Genomic DNA, 22,180 nt, shown 5'->3' on the forward strand with positions numbered 1-22,180 from the left:
GCCTCTGGGTCTCAGTCCTGGGGTTGTCACGGTGGCTAGACCCGGTCCGTGGCCCTGTCTGTCAGTGGGAGACGTCCGGTGCAATAAGTGGTGGTGTAGCGGTGCAGTTGTGCGGTGCAGGTCGCGGTAAATAACGAGGACACCAGGTTGCAGTCTCTTTACCTCTTTACTGGAGATCTCTGAGTCCTCAGTCCAGAATAAGGTTCACCAGGCTACGCAAGTCCGGCCGGTCCAATGGCACTTCCAGAGCTCTCTTCACAGGTGGAAATCTGTGCCTTCCTTCTTAGCGCTATGTGTTGTAGTCCTTCCCTGCTGTGCTTACGGAAAGTACCCCACAACTGTTGTGTCTGTTTCTTAAGTTCCCTCACAACTCGATTAGATGATGTTCTGCTAATCCTCCGTCCCTCCCTCAGATCCGAGTAGGAACGGCACCCGTTTGACGGGTAGGCCTGGAGTTCTTCCGGGACCCTAGAGACGCCCCTCTCCCGCAATTGCCTCCCAAGACTTCATAGGTGATTTGAGTTAGACAGCCCGCCTGAGACTGACTGTCCTGCCGCTGTTTAGAGTATTGCTTGAAGCTGTCTATTGAAATACTCCCTCGGCGTTCCGGCCACCGATTATACGCCTCAGTAGGGTGTTGCTCCGGTCTTACAGCACGACCCCTACTGGTATTCTCCTATTGCTTCGATCTCGTTTCTCACTCAGCACAATATATCTCTCTTCTAGTCCCTTCTTGGGCACCGCCGCTACCCGGAGCAGGCGCGGTCCCGTTACGTTCGTTCTTGTTTCCAAGCCTCTGTCAGGATCCCACCCCTGACAGAGACCCTACTGTCTCTTCCCCAGCAACACCCTCTGCCACAAGGTGTTGCCTGGTTCCAACCCAGTCAGCTTCTGACTAACTTTCTGCCTGACCCCCAGTTTACCCACTATGGTGGGGAGTGGCCTAATGAATAGCACCCTTAGCTCCCCCCGGAGGCCCGACTGTGAAATGTATTGGTGTCTGTGATACCTGATCAGACGAGCTCCTTCAGTGCCATCAGACGTACCATATCTCCCCATAGTGGCGGAGCCACAGTACTGCAACGACCAGGACTCTGGGCCGCTGCACTTGCGCCAAGTCGCGATACCACGGCCCCGTGTGGGGAGTTTGGCCATTTAGGGAGGTGTAAACATGTCGTATGCTGTACAATCAGCTGCAGCAAATTAGACATTAGAAAATTAATTCACAGTAGTCCACAGGTAAGAGCTTTTCATAGGAAAGCTAGGTGTCGGCCGGGCAAGGTGGGGCAAAAGAATTCGAAATCCAGTTGTGGTTCATTTTAATGAATGTTAGATCATCACCATTTTGGGTAGCCAGACGAGTCCTTTTTTCGGTTAATATTGAACCTGCAGCACTGAATACTCTTTCTGATAGGACACTTGCTGCCGGGCAAGCAAGCTCCTGCAATGCATATTCTGCCAATTCTGGCGAGGTGTCTAATTTTGATGCCCAGTAATCAAATGGGAATGACGGTTGAGGGAGAACATCGATAAGGGATGAAAAATAGTTAGTAACCATACTGGACAAATGTTGTCTCTTGTCACTTTCAATTGATGCAGCAGTACCTGTCCTGTCTGCGGTCATAGCAAAATCACTCCACAACCTGGTCAGAAAACCCCTCTGTCCAACACCACTTCTGATGTGTGCACCCCTAACACTCCTGGTCTGCTGCCCCCTGGAGCTCGTGTGAGAACGATCACGTGCGCTGTGTGCTGAGAATGCCTGAAGCAAACGGTCAACAAGAGTTGATTGTTTGGTTGCTAATATTAGTTCCAAGTTCTCATGTGGCATAATATTTTGCAATTTGCCTTTATAGCGTGGATCAAGGAGGCAGGCCAACCAGTAATCGTCATCGTTCATCATTTTCGTAATGCATGTGTCCCTTTTGAGGATACGTAAGGCATAATCCACCATGTGGGCCAAAGTTCCAGTTGTCAAATCTGCGGTTGTGATTGGTTCAGGGGCAGTTTCAGGCAAATCTACGTCACTTGTGTCCCTCAAAAAACCAGAACCCGGCCTTGCCACGCAACCAATTTCCAGTGCCCCCGGGAAAGCTTCCTCATTAAAAATATACTCATCCCCATCATCCTCCTCGTCCTCCACCTCCTCTTCGCCCGCTACCTCGTCCTGTACACTGCTCTGACCAGACAATGGCTGACTGTCATCAAGGCTTTCCTCTTCCTCTGGTGCAGACGCCTGATCCTTTATGTGCGTCAAACTTTGCATCAGCAGACACAATGGGGGGATGCTCATGCTTATTATGGCGTTGTCTGCACTAACCAGCCGTGTGCATTCCTCAAAACACTGAAGGACTTGACACATGTCTTGTATCTTCGACCACTGCACACCTGACAACTCCATGTCTGCCATCCTACTGCCTGCCCATGTATGTGTATCCTCCCACAAAAACATAACAGCCCGCCTCTGTTGGCACAGTCTCTGAAGCATGTGCAGTGTTGAGTTCCACCTTGTTGCAACGTCTATGATTAGGCGATGCTGGGGAAGGTTCAAAGACCGCTGATAGTTCTGCATGCGGCTGGAGTGTACAGGCGAACGTCGGATATGTGAGCAAAGTCCACGCACTTTGAGGAGCAGGTCGGAGAACCCAGGATAAGTTTTCAATAAGCACTGCACCACCAGGTTTAAGGTGTGAGCCAGGCAAGGAATGTGTTTCAGTTGGGAAAGGGAGATGGCAGCCATGAAATTCCTTCCGTTTTCACTCACTACCTTGCTTGCCTCAAGATCTACTGTGCCCAGCCACGACTGCGTTTCTTGTTGCAAGAACTCGGACAGAACTTCCGCGGTGTGTCTGTTGTCGCCCAAACACTTCATAGCCAATACAGCCTGCTGACGCTTGCCAGTAGCTGGCCCATAATGGGACAACTGGTGTGCAACAGTGTCAGCTGCCGATAGAGTGGTTGGCCGACTGCGGTCTGTGGAAGAGCTGTCGCTTCTGCAGGAGGACGAGGAGGACGAGGAGGAGGAGGAGGGGGTGCGAACGCCTACAGCCAACTGTTTCCTAGACCGTGGGCTAGGCACAACTGTCCCGAAATTGATGTCCCCTGTGGTCCCTGCATCCACCACATTCACCCAGTGTGCCGTGATGGACACATAACGTCCCTGGCCATGCCTACTGGTCCATGCATCTGTAGTCAGGTGCACCTTTGTACTCACAGATTGCCTGAGTGCATGGACGATGCGCTGTTTAACATGCTGTTGCAGGGCTGGGATAGCTTTTCTGGAAAAAAAGTGTCAACTGGGTAGCTCGTAGCGTGGTTCAGCGTACTCCATCAGGGCTTTGAAAGCTTCGCTTTCAACTAACCGGTAGGGCATCATCTCTAACGAGATTAGTCTAGCTATGTGGGCGTTAAAACCCTGTGTACGCGGATGCGAGGATAAGTACTTCCTTTTTCTAACCAGAGTCTCATGTAGGGTGAGCTGGACTGGAGAGCTGGAGATCGTGGAACTTTTGGGTGTGCCGGGGGACATGGCAGACTGAGAGACGGTTGGAGACGGTATTGTTTCCGCCGGTGCCCTAGATGCAATATTTCCTCCTACAAAACTGGTGATTCCCTGACCCTGACTGCTTTTGGCTGGCAAAGAAACCTGCACAGATACTGCCGGATGGTGGCCTTACAGTGACAGAAGGGATGTTGCGTTGCTGACTAGCTTCATTGGCCGAGGGTGCTACAACCTTAAGGGACGTTTGGTAGTTAGTCCAGGCTTGAAAATTGCATGGTGGTTAAATGTCTATGCATGCAACTTGTATTGAGACTTTTCAGATTCTGACCTCTGCTTAAGCTAGTTGAACATTTTTGACAGATGACTTTGCGCTGATCAATTGGATGTTGTTTAAAAAAATGCCAGACTGCACTCTTCCTAGCATCGGATCCCTTTTCAGGGATTGCAGACTGAGCTTTAACCGGATGGCCACGCTGTCCTCCAACAGGTTTTGGCTTTGACACGCGTTTTGGGCCAGATACGGGCCCGGCAGATGGAACCTGTTGCGATGTTGATGCCTGCTGCGGCCCCTCCTCCACCTCCGCTTCCGAACTACTGCCGCCTGCACCCTGTTCCCCCAATGGCTGCCAATCGGGGTCAACAACTGGGTCATCTATTACCTCCTCTTCGAGCTCGTGTGCAACTTCGTCTGTGTCACCGTGTCGGTCGGTGGTATAGCGTTCGTGGCGGGGCAACATAGTCTCATCAGGGTCTGATTGTGGATCAGTACCCTGAGAGGGCAATGTTGTGGTCTGAGTCAAAGGACCAGCATAGTAGTCTGGCTGTGGCTGTGCATCAGTGCACTCCATGTCAGAATCTACTTGTAATGGGCATGAGCTGTTAAGTGTTTCACTTTCTAAGCCAGGGACGGTATGTGTAAAGAGCTCCATGGAGTAACCCGTTGTGTCGCCTGCTGCATCCTTCTCTCTTGTTGTTGTTTTTGCTGAAGAGGACAAGGAAGCGACTTGTCCCTGACCGTGAACATCCACAAGCGACGCGCTGCTTTTACATTTACCAGTTTCAGAAGAGGAGGCAAAAGAGCTAGAGGCTGAGTCTGCAAGGTAAGCCAAAACTTGCTGTTGCTGCTCCGGCTTTAAAAGCTGTTTTCCTACTCCCAGAAAAGAGAGCGTTCGAGGCCTTGTGTAGCCAGACGACGAACCTGGCTCCACAGCTCCAGACTTTGGTGGAATATTTTTTCCCCACGACCACCTGATGCTCCACTACCACTACCATCATTACCAGCTGACAATGAACGCCCACGGCCACGACCTCTTGCACCAGACTTCCTCATTGTTTTAAAAACTTAACCAAAGTAACTTTATTTGTTGCTGTCAAACAACTTACACGGTGAGCTATAACTTCAGTATGATTTCAATATCCCTTTACAGGTTGGTGAGACCACAAGGAAAATCAGGCACAATGTTACACACTCTGTTTTCTGTGGCACCAAATCACAGAGATGCCACACACGCAGGACTGTCACTCAAGCACAAATGTCAATATTAATCTCCCACCTATTTTTTTTTTTTTTTAGGGAGACTTTAGAAAAAAAATAAAATTAAATGATTTTTTCAGGAAGAATTTAGAAACCAAATAATAATAAAAAAAAGGCTTTCTATGCCCCACTGAGTGAGAGATGGCACACACAGGAGTCAGGAGTGGCACACAAGCCCAGAGGCCAATATTTATCTCCCACTGATTGATTTATTGATTTTTTCAGGTAGAATTTAGAACCCAAATCAAGCAAAAAAATAAATAGGCTTTCTATGACCCACAATTTGAGAGAGAGAGAGAGATGGCACACCCAGGAGTCAAGACTGGCACACAAGCAGAAAGGGCAATATTAATCTCCCACTGTTTTATTTATTTATTTTTTTCAGGGAGACTTTAGAAATCAAATAAAATAAAATGATTTTTTCAGGGACAATTTAGAAACCAAATAATAAAAAAAAAGGCTTTCTATGCCCCACTGAGTGAGAGATGGCACACACAGGAGTCAGGAGTGGCACACAAGCCCTGAGGCCAATATTTTTCTCCCACTCATTGATGTAGTGATTTTTTTCAGGTAGATTTTAGAACCCAAATCAGGCAAAAAAATAAATAGGCTTTCTATGGCCCACTGAGGGAGAGATGGCACACACAGGAGTCAGGAGTGGCACACAAGCCCTGAGGCCAATATTTTTCTCCCACTGATTGATGTAGTGATTTTTTTCAGGTAGATTTTAGAACCCAAATCAAGCAAAAAAATAAATAGGCTTTCTATGGCCCACTGAGTGAGAGATGGCACACACAGGAGTCAGGAGTGGCACACAAGCCCTGAGGCCAATATTTTTCTCCCACTGATTGATGTAGTGATTTTTTTCAGGTAGATTTTAGAACCCAAATCAAGCAAAAAAAAAAAAATAGGCTTTCTATGGCCCACTGAGTGAGAGATGGCACACACAGGAGTCAGGAGTGGCACACAAGCCCTGAGGCCAATATTTTTCTCCCACTGATTGATGTAGTGATTTTTTTCAGGTAGATTTTACTGATTGTGCAGCGCCCCAGAGTCCTGGTCGTTGCAGTACTGTGGCTCCGCCACTATGGGGAGCTATGGTACGTCTGATGGCACTGAAGGAGTTCATCTGACCAGGTATCACAGACACCAATACATTTCATAGTCGGGCCTCCAGGGGGAGCTAAGGGTACTATTCATTAGGCCACTCCTCACATACTGGTAAAACTGGGGGTCAGGCAGGAAGTTAGCAAGAGAAAGCTACTGGGAATCGAACAGGCAACACCTTGTGGCAGAGGGTGTTGCAGGGAGAGACCAGAAGGGTCTCTGTCAGGTTTGGGACCCTGACAGAGGCTTGGCAACGAGAAAGAACGTCACGGGACCGTGCCTGCTCAGATATAGCGGCGGTACCCTAAGAAAGGATCAGAAGCGAGATATATTGTGCTGAGTGAGAAACGAGATCAACGCAACAAGGAGAATACCAGTAGGAGTCGTGCTGTTAGACCGAGGCAACATCCTACTGAGGCGCACAACCGGCGGCCGGAACGCCGAGGAAGTATTTATATACCTAGCTCCAAGCAATACTTCAAACCAACGGCAGGACAGTCAGTTACAGGCGGGCTGTCTCACCTTAATCACCTATGAAGACATGGGGGGCGCTGTTGTGATTCTGTTTTTGGGCTCCCCCGGTGGTCGCTTGTGGTACTGGCAGCTTCCCTGTTTGTTACCTGTTCTGTCCACCTGCTTTCCATCATCCTGAGGGGAGTTTCCTATTTAAGGTTGCTTGGCTGTTAGTTCCATGCCGGTCATCGTTGTTATCAGTAGCTTCTGTTGCATGCTCCTGCCTCATGTATCCTGCTCAGCTAAGTAGAAGTTTTTCTTGAATTTATCTGAAGTCTTTTTGTCCAGCTGCAGTATTGTTCCTCTCTGCAGTTGGAAGCTCTCGTGGACTGGAATTGCCACTCCAGGGGTATGAGTTACCACTGGAGTTATAAAGTAATTTCAGGATGGTGTTTTTGAATAGGGTTTTCAGTTGACCGTGAAGTTTATCTGTTCTATCCTTCTGCTATTTAGCTAGCGGACCTCACTTGGCTAAACCTATATACATCATTCTATGTTTGTCATTTCTTCTTACCTCACCGTCATTACATGTGGGGGCCTGCTGTCTCCTTTGGGGAATTTCTCTGGAGGTAAGACAGGTCTGTTCCTTCCTCTCACAGGGGTAGTTAGATCTCCGGCTGGCGCGTGGCGTCTAGGGATAAAACGTAGGAACGCTCCCCGGCTACTTCTAGGGTTGTGTATAGGTTTAGTTCACGGTCAGCTCAGTTTCCATCACCCGAGAGCTAGTCTGTTATTTTCTGGTATTCCCAAGCCATGGGAACATGACAGTATGACCGGCCAGTAATGTGTTAAATCTATGCACTAAAGCAGGATAAAAGAGTAAAGGTTTTGAACTTTTTTTTTTTTTTTTTTTCCTTTCACCTAGGGTTCTATGATTGCTACTTAGCTTGTTCATTGCATCCTCTGTTTGAATTGCAGTCTTCAGACCTTTTTTTTTTTTTTCCTCTTAACCTCTGAATGGCTTTTGATCCACCTGTTTGAAACATGGATCCTCAGAGCCTGGCTGCAGGCTTGAATAACCTGGCCTCTAGGGTTCAGAATTTGCAGGATTTCGTTGTGCATGCACCAATATCTGAACCTAAGATTCCTATGCCTGAATTTTTTACCGGTGATAGATCTCGCTTCCTGAGTTTCAGAGATAGTTGTAAGTTATTTCTGTCTCTGAGATCTCGTTCTGCTGGAGATCCTACACAACAGGTTAAAATTATTATTTCTCTGCTGCTCAGCGACCCGCAAGATTGGGCGTTCGCATTGGCGCCAGGGGATCCTGCATTGCAGAATGTGGATGCATTTTTTGCGGCCTTGGGGTTGCTTTATGAAGAACCTAATTTAGAGATTGTGGCTGAGAAGGCATTAATAGCCCTTTCTCAAGGGCAGGATGAAGCTGAGATATATTGCCAAAAATTTCGTAAATGGTCCGTGCTTACTAAGTGGAATGAGAGCGCCCTGGCGGCAAATTTCAGAGAGGGTCTTTCTGATGCCGTTAAAGATGTCATGGTGGGGTTTCCTGCGCCTACAGGTCTGAGTGATGCCATGAAATTGGCTATTCAGATTGATCGGCGCTTACGGGAGCGCAAACCTGTGCGCCAGGTGGCGGTACTTTCTGAGCAAAGACCTGAGCACCATTTGGCGGTGACCTCTGAGAAGGCACCAGAGCATATGCAATGTGATAGAGTTTTGTCTAGAGGTGAACGACAGAGTTACAGGCGTAAAAATGGGTTATGCTTTTATTGTGGGGATCCAGCTCATGTTATATCAGCGTGCCCTAAACGCATAAAAAAGGTTGACAAATCTTTTTCTGTTGGCACTTTGCAGTCTAAATTTATTTTGTCTGTAACATTGATTTGTACATTGTCATCTTTTACCGTGGATGCCTATGTGGATTCTGGCGCCGCTCTAAGTCTTATGGATTGGTCCTTTGCCAAACGTTGTGGGTTTGATTTAGAGCCTCTGGAAGTACCTATACCCCTAAAGGGTATCGATTCTACACCTTTGGCTAATAATAAACCACAATACTGGACACAAGTGACTATGCACCTTGCCCCAGAACATCAAGAGGTGATCCGTTTCCTTGTGTTGTATAATCTACATGATGTTTTAGTGCTTGGATTGCCATGGTTGCAAATCCATAATCCAGTCTTGGACTGGAGAGCAATGTCTGTGTTGAGCTGGGGATGTCGGGGGGTTCATGAGGATGTATCTTTGGTTCCCATTTCTTCATCTACTACCTCTGAGATCCCAGCATTTCTGTCAGATTTTCATGATGTCTTTCAAGAGCCTAAAAGTAATTCTCTCCCCCCTCACAGAGAGTGTGACTGCGCTATAGATTTGATTCCCGGTTGTAAATTTCCCAAGGGTCGTTTATTTAATTTGTCTGTACCTGAGCATGCTGCTATGCGGGAGTATATCAGAGAATCCTTGGAAAAGGGTCATATTCGCCCCTCTTCATCTCCACTAGGGGCAGGCTTTTTCTTTGTGGGTAAAAAGGATGGTTCATTAAGACCTTGTATTGATTATCGACTTTTGAACAAGATTACAGTTAAATACCAGTATCCGTTGCCTTTACTGACTGATTTGTTTGCACGCATAAAGGGGGCCAAGTGGTTCACTAAAATCGATCTACGTGGTGCGTATAATTTGGTGCGGATTAAACAGGGGGACGAGTGGAAAACCGCATTTAATACGCCTGAGGGCCATTTTGAGTACTTGGTAATGCCTTTCGGTCTCTCGAATGCTCCTTCCGTTTTTCAGTCATTTATGCACGATATTTTCCGTGATTATCTGGATAAGTTTATGATTGTGTATTTGGATGATATTTTGATTTTTTCGGATGACTGGGAGTCTCATGTCCAACAGGTCAGGAAGGTTTTTCAGATCTTACGGGATAATTCTCTATTTGTGAAGGGGTCTAAGTGCATTTTTGGGGTTCAGAGGATTTCTTTTTTGGGATTTATTTTTTCTCCTTCATCTGTGGAAATGGACCCCGTTAAGGTTCAGGCTATTTGTGACTGGATACAACCTACTTCTCTTAAGAGCCTTCAGAAGTTCTTGGGATTTGCTAACTTTTATCATCGATTCATAGCTGGGTTTTCTGGCATCGCTAAGCCCTTGACTGATTTGACTAAGAAGGGTGCTGATGTTGCTAATTGGTCATCTGCGGCTGTGGAGGCCTTTCGGGAGCTTAAGCGCCGCTTTTCTTCTGCTCCAGTGTTGTGCCAACCCGATGTTTCACTTCCTTTTCAAGTTGAGGTTGATGCTTCTGAGATTGGAGCAGGGGCGGTTTTGTCACAGAAGAGTCCTGATTGCTCAGCGATGAGACCATGTGCGTTCTTTTCTCGAAAATTTTCGCCCGCTGAGCGAAATTATGATGTGGGTAATCGGGAGCTCTTGGCTATGAAGTGGGCATTTGAGGAGTGGCGTCATTGGCTTGAGGGTGCTAGACATCAGGTGGTGGTCTTGACGGATCACAAGAATCTGGTTTATCTTGAGTCGGCCAGGCGTCTGAATCCTAGACAGGCGCGCTGGTCGTTGTTTTTCTCCAGGTTTAATTTTGTGGTTTCATATTTGCCTGGTTCTAAAAATGTGAAGGCGGATGCCCTCTCTAGGAGTTTTGAGCCTGATTCTCCTGGTGATTCGGAGCCTACTGGTATTCTTAAGGATGGGGTGATATTGTCTGCTGTCTCCCCAGACCTGCGACGCTCTTTGCAGGAATTTCAGGCTAATAGGCCTGATCGCTGTCCGCCTGGAAGATTGTTTGTTCCGGATGACTGGACCAGTAGAGTTATCTCTGAGGTGCATTCTTCTGCGTTGGCAGGTCATCCTGGAATTTTTGGCACCAGGGATTTGGTGTCCAGGTCCTTCTGGTGGCCGTCCCTGTCTCGAGATGTGCGTATTTTTGTGCAGTCTTGTGATGTTTGTGCTCGGGCCAAGCCTTGCTGTTCTCGGGCTAGTGGGTTGTTGTTGCCCTTGCCTATCCCTAAGAGGCCTTGGACGCACATCTCTATGGACTTTATTTCTGATCTTCCTGTTTCTCGTAGGATGTCTGTCATCTGGGTTGTGTGTGACCGTTTTTCCAAGATGGTTCATTTGGTTCCTTTGCCCAAATTACCCTCCTCGTCTGAGCTGGTCCCTCTGTTTTTTCAGAATGTGGTGCGTTTGCATGGTATACCTGAAAACATAGTTTCTGACAGGGGTACTCAGTTTGTGTCTAGATTTTGGCGGGCATTTTGCGCCAGGATGGGCATTGATTTGTCTTTTTCATCTGCATTTCATCCTCAGACGAATGGCCAGACTGAGCGCACTAATCAGACCTTGGAGACCTATTTGAGATGTTTTGTGTCCGCTGATCAGGATGACTGGGTTGAGTTTTTGCCATTGGCAGAGTTTGCCCTTAACAATCGGGCCAGTTCTGCCACTCTGGTTTCGCCTTTTTTTTGTAATTCAGGGTTTCATCCCCGTTTTTCGTCTGGTCAGTTGGAGTCGTCGGATTGTCCTGGAGTGGATGCTGTGGTTAATAAGTTACATCGGATCTGGGGACAGGTGGTGGACAATCTGAAGTTGTCCCAGGAGAAGACTCAGCAGTTCGCTAATCGTCATCGGCGTGCTGGTTCTCGTCTTTGTGTTGGGGACTTGGTGTGGCTGTCTTCTCGCTTCGTCCCTATGAAGGTTTCTTCTCCTAAGTTTAAGCCTCGGTTTATTGGTCCGTATAAGATTTTGGAAATTCTTAATCCGGTGTCCTTTCGCTTGGACCTCCCTGCATCCTTTACGATTCATAATGTTTTTCATCGGTCATTGTTGCGGAAGTATGAGGTGCCGGTTGTTCCTTCTGCTGAGCCTCCTGCTCCTGTGCTGGTTGAGGGTGATTTGGAGTATGAAGTGGAGAAGATCTTGGACTCTCGTGTTTCCAGACGTAGACTTCAGTATCTGGTTAAGTGGAAGGGCTATGGTCAGGAGGATAATTCTTGGGTGACAGCATCTGATGTTCATGCCTCTGATTTGGTTCGGGCATTTCATGGCGCCCATCCGGATCGCCCTGGTGGTTCTGGTGAGGGTTCGGTGCTCCCTCCTTAAGGGGGGGGTACTGTTGTGATTCTGTTTTTGGGCTCCCCCGGTGGTCGCTTGTGGTACTGGCAGCTTCCCTGTTTGTTACCTGTTCTGTCCACCTGCTTTCCATCATCCTGAGGGGAGTTTCCTATTTAAGGTTGCTTGGCTGTTAGTTCCATGCCGGTCATCGTTGTTATCAGTAGCTTCTGTTGCATGCTCCTGCCTCATGTATCCTGCTCAGCTAAGTAGAAGTTTTTCTTGAATTTATCTGAAGTCTTTTTGTCCAGCTGCAGTATTGTTCCTCTCTGCAGTTGGAAGCTCTCGTGGACTGGAATTGCCACTCCAGGGGTATGAGTTACCACTGGAGTTATAAAGTAATTTCAGGATGGTGTTTTTGAATAGGGTTTTCAGTTGACCGTGAAGTTTATCTGTTCTATCCTTCTGCTATTTAGCTAGCGGACCTCACTTGGCTAAACCTATATACATCATTCTATGTTTGTCATTTCTTCTTACCTCACCGTCATTACATGTGGGGGCCTGCTGTCTCCTTTGGGGAATTTCTCTGGAGGTAAGACAGGTCTGTTCCTTCCTCTCACAGGGGTAGTTAGATCTCCGGCTGGCGCGTGGCGTCTAGGGATAAAACGTAGGAACGCTCCCCGGCTACTTCTAGGGTTGTGTATAGGTTTAGTTCACGGTCAGCTCAGTTTCCATCACCCGAGAGCTAGTCTGTTATTTTCTGGTATTCCCAAGCCATGGGAACATGACAGGGCGCACTAGGAGAGGGGCGACTCTAGGGTCCCGGAAGAGCTCCGAGCCTACTCGTCATACGGGTGCCGTCCTAACCGTAACATCAGGGAGGGACGGAGGATTAGCAGAACATCATCTAATCGAGTTGTGAGGGAACTTAAGAAACAGACACAACAGTTGTGGGGACTTTCCGTAAGCACAGCAGGGAAGGACCGCAACACTTAGTGCTAGCAGGTAGGCACAGATTTCCACCTGCAAAGAGAACTCTGGAGGTGCCATCGGACCGGCCGGACTTGCGCAGCCTGGTGAACCGTATTCCGGATTGAGGACCTAGAGATCTTCAGTAAAGAAGTAAAGAGACTGCACCCCTGTGTCCTCATTATTTGCTGCGACCGGCACTGCACTGCACCTCCACACACTGAACTCTGCTACACTACCACTAGGCGCCCACGGCAGGACCAGGGGCCGGGTCTAGCCACCGTGACAACCCCAGAACAGAGACTCAGAGGCCCGGTACCGGGTACCCCTCGGCCCTGCGGCAGTGGGGGCGCTACAACTTGGCGTCACGAACAGGATCTACTTAAGCCCGAACATTGGGTCATATGTGCCTTGGAACTGTACTGTGATTGAACTGTGCTTTATTGCAAAGACTGTGGATTGCCATTTGCCGCTAAAACCGCCACCATTACAGTACTATGTGGCGCGTGGGAAGAGTGGGGCGTGTCATCGTGGGCGTAGCTTGGAAGAACGGCGCGAAGGTTGAGCCAGCCCCTCACAGGTACTACTATGTTCGGGAGATATGCCCATCAACGAGGAAGGCCCGCCTCTTAGTCTGGGACGGCGGCGGGAAGAGGAACCGCCCCCCGGACAGGGAGGAACAGAAACCGCTGGATGCCACGAGGCCGAATCTGGTTGGCAGCATGGCGAGCGGAAGCCCTCCAGGAGAAGGGGAGAAGACCCACACCAGTCCCAGCCAATGGGAGCTGAGCAAACCCTTACCAGGCTGCGAGGACCAGGAAATCCTCGGGTCGGAAGTGGAAGAGCTATGCCGGCAACTCTGGAGTCTGTGTCGGCGTAAAGCCGCTGCTAGTGAGGGACTACGCCCTCCCCGAGCGCTGGTACCGCAATCGGAGGAGAAGGAGGCTGACGCCGGGGGTGCAGCGGAGGTGGATGGCACCACTGACCCGACCCGGGTGGCCGAAGAGCCCCTGCTTGTGGACGTAGACTCCCCTCCACCCCAACCACCCGGACGGGTGTGTAGCCGCCTTGAATGTGAGAGACCGTGGGAGACGCTAAAGACCGCGGATGTCCCTTTGCGGCCCATTGCACAGCCCGTGTACCTCCAGGGTGAGTGGGTGACCTTTAAGTTGACCCGTGCTTCCACCAACTTGATCGGGTTCCCCGAGGAGGTCCAGCCCGAGGGGGAGAGTATCGAGGTCATCCATCAGAGAGAATACCGCCAGCAGCTGCGCCGGCAGAAGGAGGAGTGGACCCGCAAGAAAGAGCTCCGGCGTCAGGCGGAGCGGGAGAAGGAACTCCAAGCTAAAGCCCGGATCAGGCAAGCCGCTGAGGAAGACTGGGGCCCACAGCACTATGGAGTCATCAGTACCTTCCGGCTGCAGGGAGGTTGGGGCTTCATCAAAGAGCCCGGTCTTGCTTTGGAGGTCTTTGTGAACCGGCGGGACGTGGAGGCGCACCTCATCGAGGGACACCCAGGCCGGGATCTTTACCCTGGAGACCGAGTTCGGTACACCCGCCACTGGGGAGACAAGGGGTGGTATGCCTTGCACGTACGCAAGTACAAGCCGGATGTGACCGTGCCACCGTCCGACGATTCCATGAGACCGGCGGTCATCGCTCCAATCTCCCTGTGCGCCAGATGTCAGCGGACTATCACCCCGAGGAGAACTGTGAGTACACAGACCCCTATCCGGGGTGCAGATGCGCTCTATGTGGTAGTAGGGGAAGGGCAGTCCTCACGGAGGCCACCCCCAGACTTAGAGGAATAAACCTCGATACCACGAAAATGTACATAGTTCATTTAACTGTTTATTTCCTGCTTTGCTAAACCCGTTCAGGGTTAAACTCTTAAGGGGATCCCTTTGTTGACCCGGGATCCCTATTGCTTTTTGGTTGTTTTTCTATTTTTCTACGTTATCAAAGAACTGCCGCCATCATGAACAGTGCATGATGCAAACTGCTTGTAAATAGTTTGCACCTTCTTAAAGGTGCTCTCTACTGGTTTTACTTAAAGAAGGACTCTTTGCGAAGATACCGCACCGGAGCCTTTGCTGAGTATGGACTGGTAGCCTGAGAAGATGTGCTACCTCATAAAGACTTGGTCCTCTCTTAAATTGGATGTTTATATGTTGCACTTAAAGAATGGTATTGCTTTAAGACAGATAGCAATAATGTCCTGAAAAGAGAAAAGTGTTGATAATGCTTATGTGAAGAAGTTATATGTATTTAACTAGTTGATTGTAAGAAATGTTTGATAACGTTGATAGACAATGAGGACAGAAAGTGAACCCGTACAGGTTAGTTAGTGAGTCCTCTTAGGAGCCCTGTAGGAATGGCTCAGTAGTTTCCAACTGAAAGAAATGTTATGTTCTATACTGTGTATAGTAGTTGAAAAGGCAGTAGGCCCGGGCTGAAAGGGGCGGTCCTGTATAGAAAGGAGAGGCAGCAGACCTGTCGCCGTTAGGACAGGTGGTCCTGCAGATTTAATGAAAGAGAAAAGTTAATTAATGTTATAATGTTTGAAAATAATTCTTTAGTGGGTTTAGCCTGTACGCCATTAAAGGAAAAGTTAGTTTTGTAATGTTTACAAGAGAGTCTTTAGTGGATTGAGCGTGTACGTCCTTAAAGGCAAAGTTAAAGTATTGTTCAAAGTTTGCACTAAGTAGAATACCCGGTTGGGTAAAAGAAGTTATTTATAGTATGCTATTTATAATATTTAACCATGTTTGCAACGTTCAAGTGTCCTCACCTCCCATAAATGGAAGCTTTGTTCAAATCTGCTTAATGTTATTGCATTTTCAAAATTGTATGTCTTTTTACTAATCTGTATTGTTGTTTCTTCCCAGTCCGGGAGTACTGGATTTAACCGGGGGGGAGTGCAGCGCCCCAGAGTCCTGGTCATTGCAGTACTGTGGCTCCGCCACTATGGGGAGCTATGGTACGTCTGATGGCACTGAAGGAGTTCATCTGACCAGGTATCACAGACACCAATACATTTCATAGTCGGGCCTCCAGAGGGAGCTAAGGGTACTATTCATTAGGCCACTCCTCACATACTGGTAAAACTGGGGGTCAGGCAGGAAGTTAGCAAGAGAAAGCTACTGGGAATCGAACAGGCAACACCTTGTGGCAGAGGGTGTTGCAGGGAGAGACCAGAAGGGTCTCTGTCAGGTTTGGGACCCTGACAGAGGCTTGGCAACGAGAAAGAACATCACGGGACTGTGCCTGCTCAGATATAGCGGCGGTACCCTAAGAAAGGATCAGAAGCGAGATATATTGTGCTGAGTGAGAAACGAGATCAACGCAACAAGGAGAATACCAGTAGGAGTCGTGCTGTTAGACCGAGGCAACATCCTACTGAGGCGCACAACCGGCGGCCGGAACACCGAGGAAGTATTTATATACCTAGCTCCAAGCAATACTTCAAACTAACGGCAGGACAGTCAGTTACAGGCGGGCTGTCTCACCTTAATCACCTATGAAGACATGGGGGGCGCACTAGGAGAGGGGCGACTTTAGGGTCCCGGAAGAGCTCCGAGCCTACTCGTCATACGGGTGCCGTCCTAACCGTAACATCAGGGAGGGACGGAGGATTAGCAGAACATCATCTAATCGAGTTGTGAGGGAACTTAAGAAACAGACACAACAGTTGTGGGGACTTTCCGTAAGCACAGCAGGGAAGGACCGCAACACTTAGTGCTAGCAGGTAGGCACAGATTTCCACCTGCAAAGAGAACTCTGGAGGTGCCATCGGACCGGCCGGACTTGCGCAGCCTGGTGAACCGTATTCCGGATTGAGGACCTAGAGATCTTCAGTAAAGAGGTAAAGAGACTGCACCCCTGTGTCCTCATTATTTGCTGCGACCGGCACTGCACTGCACCTCCACACACCGAACTCTGCTACACTACTACTAGGCGCCCACGGCAGGACCACGGGCCGGGTCTAGCCACCGTGACAACCCCAGAACAGAGACTCAGAGGCCCGGTACCGGGTACCCCTCGGCCCTGCGGCAGTGGGGGCGCTACAACTGATTTATTGATTTTTTCAGGTAGAATTTAGAACCCAAATCAAGCAAAAAAATAAATAGGCTTTCTATGGCCCACTGAGTGAGAGATGGCACACACAGGAGTCAGGAGTGGCACACAAGCCTTGAGGCCAATATTTTTCTCCCACTGATTGATATAGTGATTTTTTTCAGGTAGATTTTAGAACCCAAATCAAGCAAAAAATAAATAGGCTTTCTATGGCCCACTGAGTGAGAGATGGCACACACAGGAGTCAGGAGTGGCACACAAGCCCAGAGGCCAATATTTTTCTCCCACTGATTGATGTAGTGATTTTTTCAGGTAGATTTTAGAACCCAAATCAAGCAAAAAAATAAATAGGCTTTCTATGGCCCACTGAGTGAGAGATGGCACACACAGGGATGGCACTCTAGCAGAAATGCCAATCTTAATCTCCCACAAAAAAAAAAAAACAGGGACTGTCCTACAATTACTATCTCCCTGCAGTAATCTCAGCCAGGTATGGCAGGCAGCAATAAGGAGTGGACTGATGCACAAATTAAATAAAAAGTGTGGACAAACAAAAAAGATAGCTGTGCAGAAAGGAAGGAACAAGAGGATTTGTGCTTTGAAAAAAGCAGTTGGTTTGCACAGCGGCGTACACACAGCAATGCAGCTATCAGGGAGCCTTCTAGGGCAGCCCAATGAGCTACAGCGCTGAGAAAAAAAAAATAAATTTAGCTTCCACTGTCCCTGCACACCGAAGGTGGTGTTGGACAGTGGAAATCGCTACAGCACAAGCGGTTTGGTGGTTAATGGACCCTGCCTAACGCTATCCCTGCTTCTGACGAAGCGGCAGCAACCTCTCCCTAAGCTCAGATCAGCAGCAGTAAGATGGCGGTCGGCGGGAACGCTCCTTTATAGCCCCTGTGACGCCGCAGACAGCAAGCCAATCACTGCAATGCCCTTCTCTAAGATGGTGGGGACCAGGACCTATGTCATCACGCTGCCCACACTCTGCGTTCACCTTCATTGGCTGAGAAATGGCGCTTTTCGCGTCATTGAAACGCGACTTTGGCGCGAAAGTCGCGTACCGCATGGCCCGACCACGCACAGGGGTCGGATCGGGTTTCATGAAACCCGACTTTGCCAAAAGTCGGCGACTTTTGAAAATGAACGACCCGTTTCGCTCAACCCTACTGATCAGCAGACACAAAGCATCTCAAATAGGTTTCCAAGGTCTGATTGGTTCGCTCAGTTTGGCCATTTGTCTGAGGATGAAATGCTGAAGAAAAAGACAAATCAATGCCCATCCTAGCACAAAAGGACCACAAACTGGGAACCTCTGTCAGACAGAATATTCTCCGGAATGCCATGCAAACGAACCACATTCTGAAAAAACAATGGAACCAACAATGGAACCAACCAACCAACAATGGAGGAAGGCAACTTAGGCAAATGGACCATCTTAGAAAACCGGTCACAAACCACCCAGATAACAGACATCTTCTGGGAAACAGGAAGATCCGAAATAAAATCCATGGAAATATGCGTCCAGGGCCTCTCAGGGACCGGCAAAGGCAAAAGCAACCCACTAGCGCGGGAACAGCAAGGCTTGGCCCGGGCACAAGTCCCACAGGACTGCACAAAAGAACGCACATCCCGCGACAAGGAAGGCCACCAAAAGGACCTAGCAACCAAATCTCTGGTACCAAAAATCCCAGGATGACCAGCCAACACTGAACAATGAACCTCAGAAATTACCTTACTAGTCCATCTATCAGGAACAAACAGTTTCCCCACTGGACAGCGGTCAGGTTTATCAGCCTGAAATTCCCGAAGCACCCGCCGTAAATCAGGGGAGATGGCAGAAAGAATCACCCCCTCCTTGAGAATACCAACCGGCTCAAGGACTCCCGGAGAATCAGGCAAAAAACTCCTAGAGAGTAGAGAGGGCATCAGCCTTCACATTCTTAGATCCCGGAAGATACGAAACCACAAAATCAAAATGGGAGAAAAACAGGGACCATCGAGCCTGTCTAGGATTCAACCGCTTGGCAGACTCGAGGTAAATCAGATTCTTATGATCGGTCAAGACCACAACGCGGTGCTTGGCTCCCTCAAGCCAATGTCGCCACTCCTCAAATGCCCACTTCATAGCCAACAACTCCCAATTGCCGACATCATAATTACGCTCCGCAGGCGAAAACTTTCTGGAGAAGAAGGCACACGGTTTCATCAAAGAACCATCAGAACTTCTCTGAGACAAAACGGCCCCTGCCCCAATCTCAGAAGCATCAACCTCAACCTGAAAAGGAAGAGAAACATCCGGCTGACGCAACACAGGGGCAGAAGTAAATCGACGATTAAGCTCCTGAAAGGCCTCAACAGCTGCAGAGGACCAATTCATCACATCAGCGCCTTTCTTCGTCAAATCGGTCAGGGGCTTAACCACACTGGAAAAGTTAGCAATGAAACGGCGATAAAAATTAGCAAAGCCCAAAAATTTCTGAAGGCTCTTCACAGATGTGGGTTGAATCCAATCATGAATGGCCTGGACCTTAACAGGATCCATTTCTATAGCCGATGGAGAAAAAATGAAACCCAAAAAAGAATCCTTCTGAACTCCAAAAAGGCACTTAGACCCCTTCACATATAAAGTATTAGCATGAAGGATCTGAAATACCATCCTGACCTGTTTCACATGAGACTCCCAATCATCGGAAAAAATCAAAATATCATCCAAATATACAATCGTGAATTTATCAAGATAATTCCGGAAGATATCATGCATAAAGGACGGAAACACAGATGGAGCATTAGAGAGCCCGAATGGCATCACAAGGTATTCAAAATGGCCTTCGGGCGTATTAAATGCTGTTTTCCATTCGTCACCCTGTTTAATACGAACAAGGTTATACGCCCCTCGAAGGTCAATCTTAGTAAACCAACTAGCCCCCTTAATCCGAGCAAACAAATCAGAAAGCAAAGGTAAAGTGTATTGGAATTTGACCGTGATCTTATTAAGAAGGCGCTAATCAATACAGGGTCTCAAGGAGCCATCCTTCTTGGCAACAAAAAAGAATCCCGCTCCCAACGGTGATGAAGACGGCCGAATATTCCCCTTCTCCAAAGACTCCTTAACATAACTCCGCATGGCGGCATGCTCTGGCACAGTCAGATTGAAAAGTCGGCCCTTAGGGAACTTACAGCCAGGAATCAAGTCAATAGCACAATCGCAGTCCCTATGAGGAGGAAGAGAACTGGACTTGGGCTCATCAAATACATCCTGGAAATCCGACAAAAACTCAGGAACTTCAGAAGAGGGGGAAGAGGAAATTGACATTAAAGGAACATCACTATGTACCCCTTGACAACCCCAACTAGTCACAGACATAGATTTCCAATCCAGCACCGGATTATGTACCTGTAACCATGGAAAACCCAGCACAACAACATCATGCAAATTATGCAACACCAGAAAACGACAATCTTCCTGATGTGCTGGAGCCATGCACATGGTCAACTGTGTCCAGTACTGAGGTTTATTCTTGGCCAATGGTGTAGCATCAATGCCCCTTAAGGGAATAGGGCTCTGCAAAGGCTGCAAGGAAAAACCACAGCGTCTGGCGAACTCTAAGTCCATTAAGTTCAGGGCAGCGCCTGAATCCACAAATGCCATAACAGAAAAGGACGATAATGAGCAAATCAGGGTAACAGACAAGAGAAATTTAGGCTGCACAGTACTAATGGTGACAGACCTAGCGACCCTCTTAGTACGCTTAGGGCAATCAGAAATAACATGAGCAGAATCACCACAGTTTTACTGTGGCCTATTCTGACGTCTGAATTCCTGCCGTTCTGCTCTAGTCAAAATCCTATCACATTGCATAGGCTCAGGACTCTGCTCAGAGGACACTGCCATATGGTGCACAACCTTGCGCTCGCGCAGGCGCCGATCAATCTGAATGGCTAGAGACATTGATTCGCTCAAACCAGCAGGCGTGGGGAAACCCACCATAACATCTTTAAGGGCTTCAGAAAGACCCTTTCTGAAAATTGCTGCCAGGGCATACTCATTCCATTTAGTGAGCACAGACCACTTTCTAAATTTCTGGCAGTATACTTCTGCCGCTTCCTGACCCTGACACAGAGCCAGCAAGATTTTTTCTGCCTGATCCACAGAATTAGGTTCGTCATACAGCAATCCGAGCGCTTGAAAAAATGCATCTACATTAAGCAATGCAGGATCCCCTGACACAAGGGAGAATGCCCAATCCTGAGGGTCTCCACGCAGCAGAGAAATTACAATTTTCACCTGCCGAATGTGGTCACCAGAGGAACGGGGTCTCAAAGCAAAAAACAATCTGCAGTAATTTTTAAAGTTCAAAAACTTGGATCTGTCCCCAAAAAACAAATCAGGAGTAGGAATTCTAGGCTCTAAAGCTGGAGTCTGAACAACATAATCTTGGATACTCTGTACCCTTGCAGCGAGTTTATCCACACGAGAGAACAAACCCTGAACATCCATGTCAGCGCCAAAATCCTGAACCACCCAGAGATTAAGGAGAAAAAAAAGACAAAACAGGCTGCAGAAAAAAAAAATGGCTCAGAACTTTTTTTTTTCCTCTTTTGAGATGCATTCAACACATTGTTGGCCAGCTGTACTGTTATGACCTGGTGGTTAAGGAGCAACATGGGACGAGCTCTGAGGAGGTGGTATCTGTACTGACCGCAGTTCCTGATCCTAACACAAACACTAGAAGTAGCTGTGGAATGTTCCTGTCACTCCCTAGACATCTCGTCACAGCCGGAGAACTAACTACCCCTAAAGATGGAAACAGAAAGCTATCTTGCCTCAGAGAAAATCCCCAAAGGAAAGACAGCCCCCCACAAATATTGACTGTGAGTGGAGAGGGAAATGACATACACAGAATGAAACCAGGATTTAGCAAAACAGGCCACTACTAACTAGATAGACAGAACAGGAAAGAATACTGTGCGGTCAGTATTAAAAGCTTGAAAAATCCACAGAGTTTACAAAAAATCTCCACACCTGACTAACGGTGTGGAGGGTAATCTGCTTCCTCAGAGCTTCCAGCTAAGCTGAATATATCATACTGACAAGCTGGACTAGAGAAAACATAAAATGAGCTGAACGATTAAGTCCACAGCAAGTGGACAACAAAAGAACAAGCAAGGACTTATCTTTGCTGAAATGGACAGGCTATCAGAGAAATCCAAGGAGAGATCTGAATCCAACCAAGAAACATTGACAGCTGGTACTGGCTGAAGACTAGAGCCAGGCTAAATAGCAGAGCCAGGAGAGATGATCAGTGGAAGCAGCTGCTAATGCTAAATCCAAGGAGCAGCAGTTCCACTTAAAACCACCGGAGGGAGCCCAAGGGCAGAATTCACAAAAGTGCCATTTACAACCACCGGAGGGAGCCCAAGAATGGAATTCACAACAGGTAAACCACTGTTTGGGC

This window comes from Ranitomeya variabilis, chromosome 5, assembly GCF_051348905.1.
Source record: "Ranitomeya variabilis isolate aRanVar5 chromosome 5, aRanVar5.hap1, whole genome shotgun sequence".
Lineage (NCBI taxonomy): Eukaryota > Metazoa > Chordata > Amphibia > Anura > Dendrobatidae > Ranitomeya > Ranitomeya variabilis.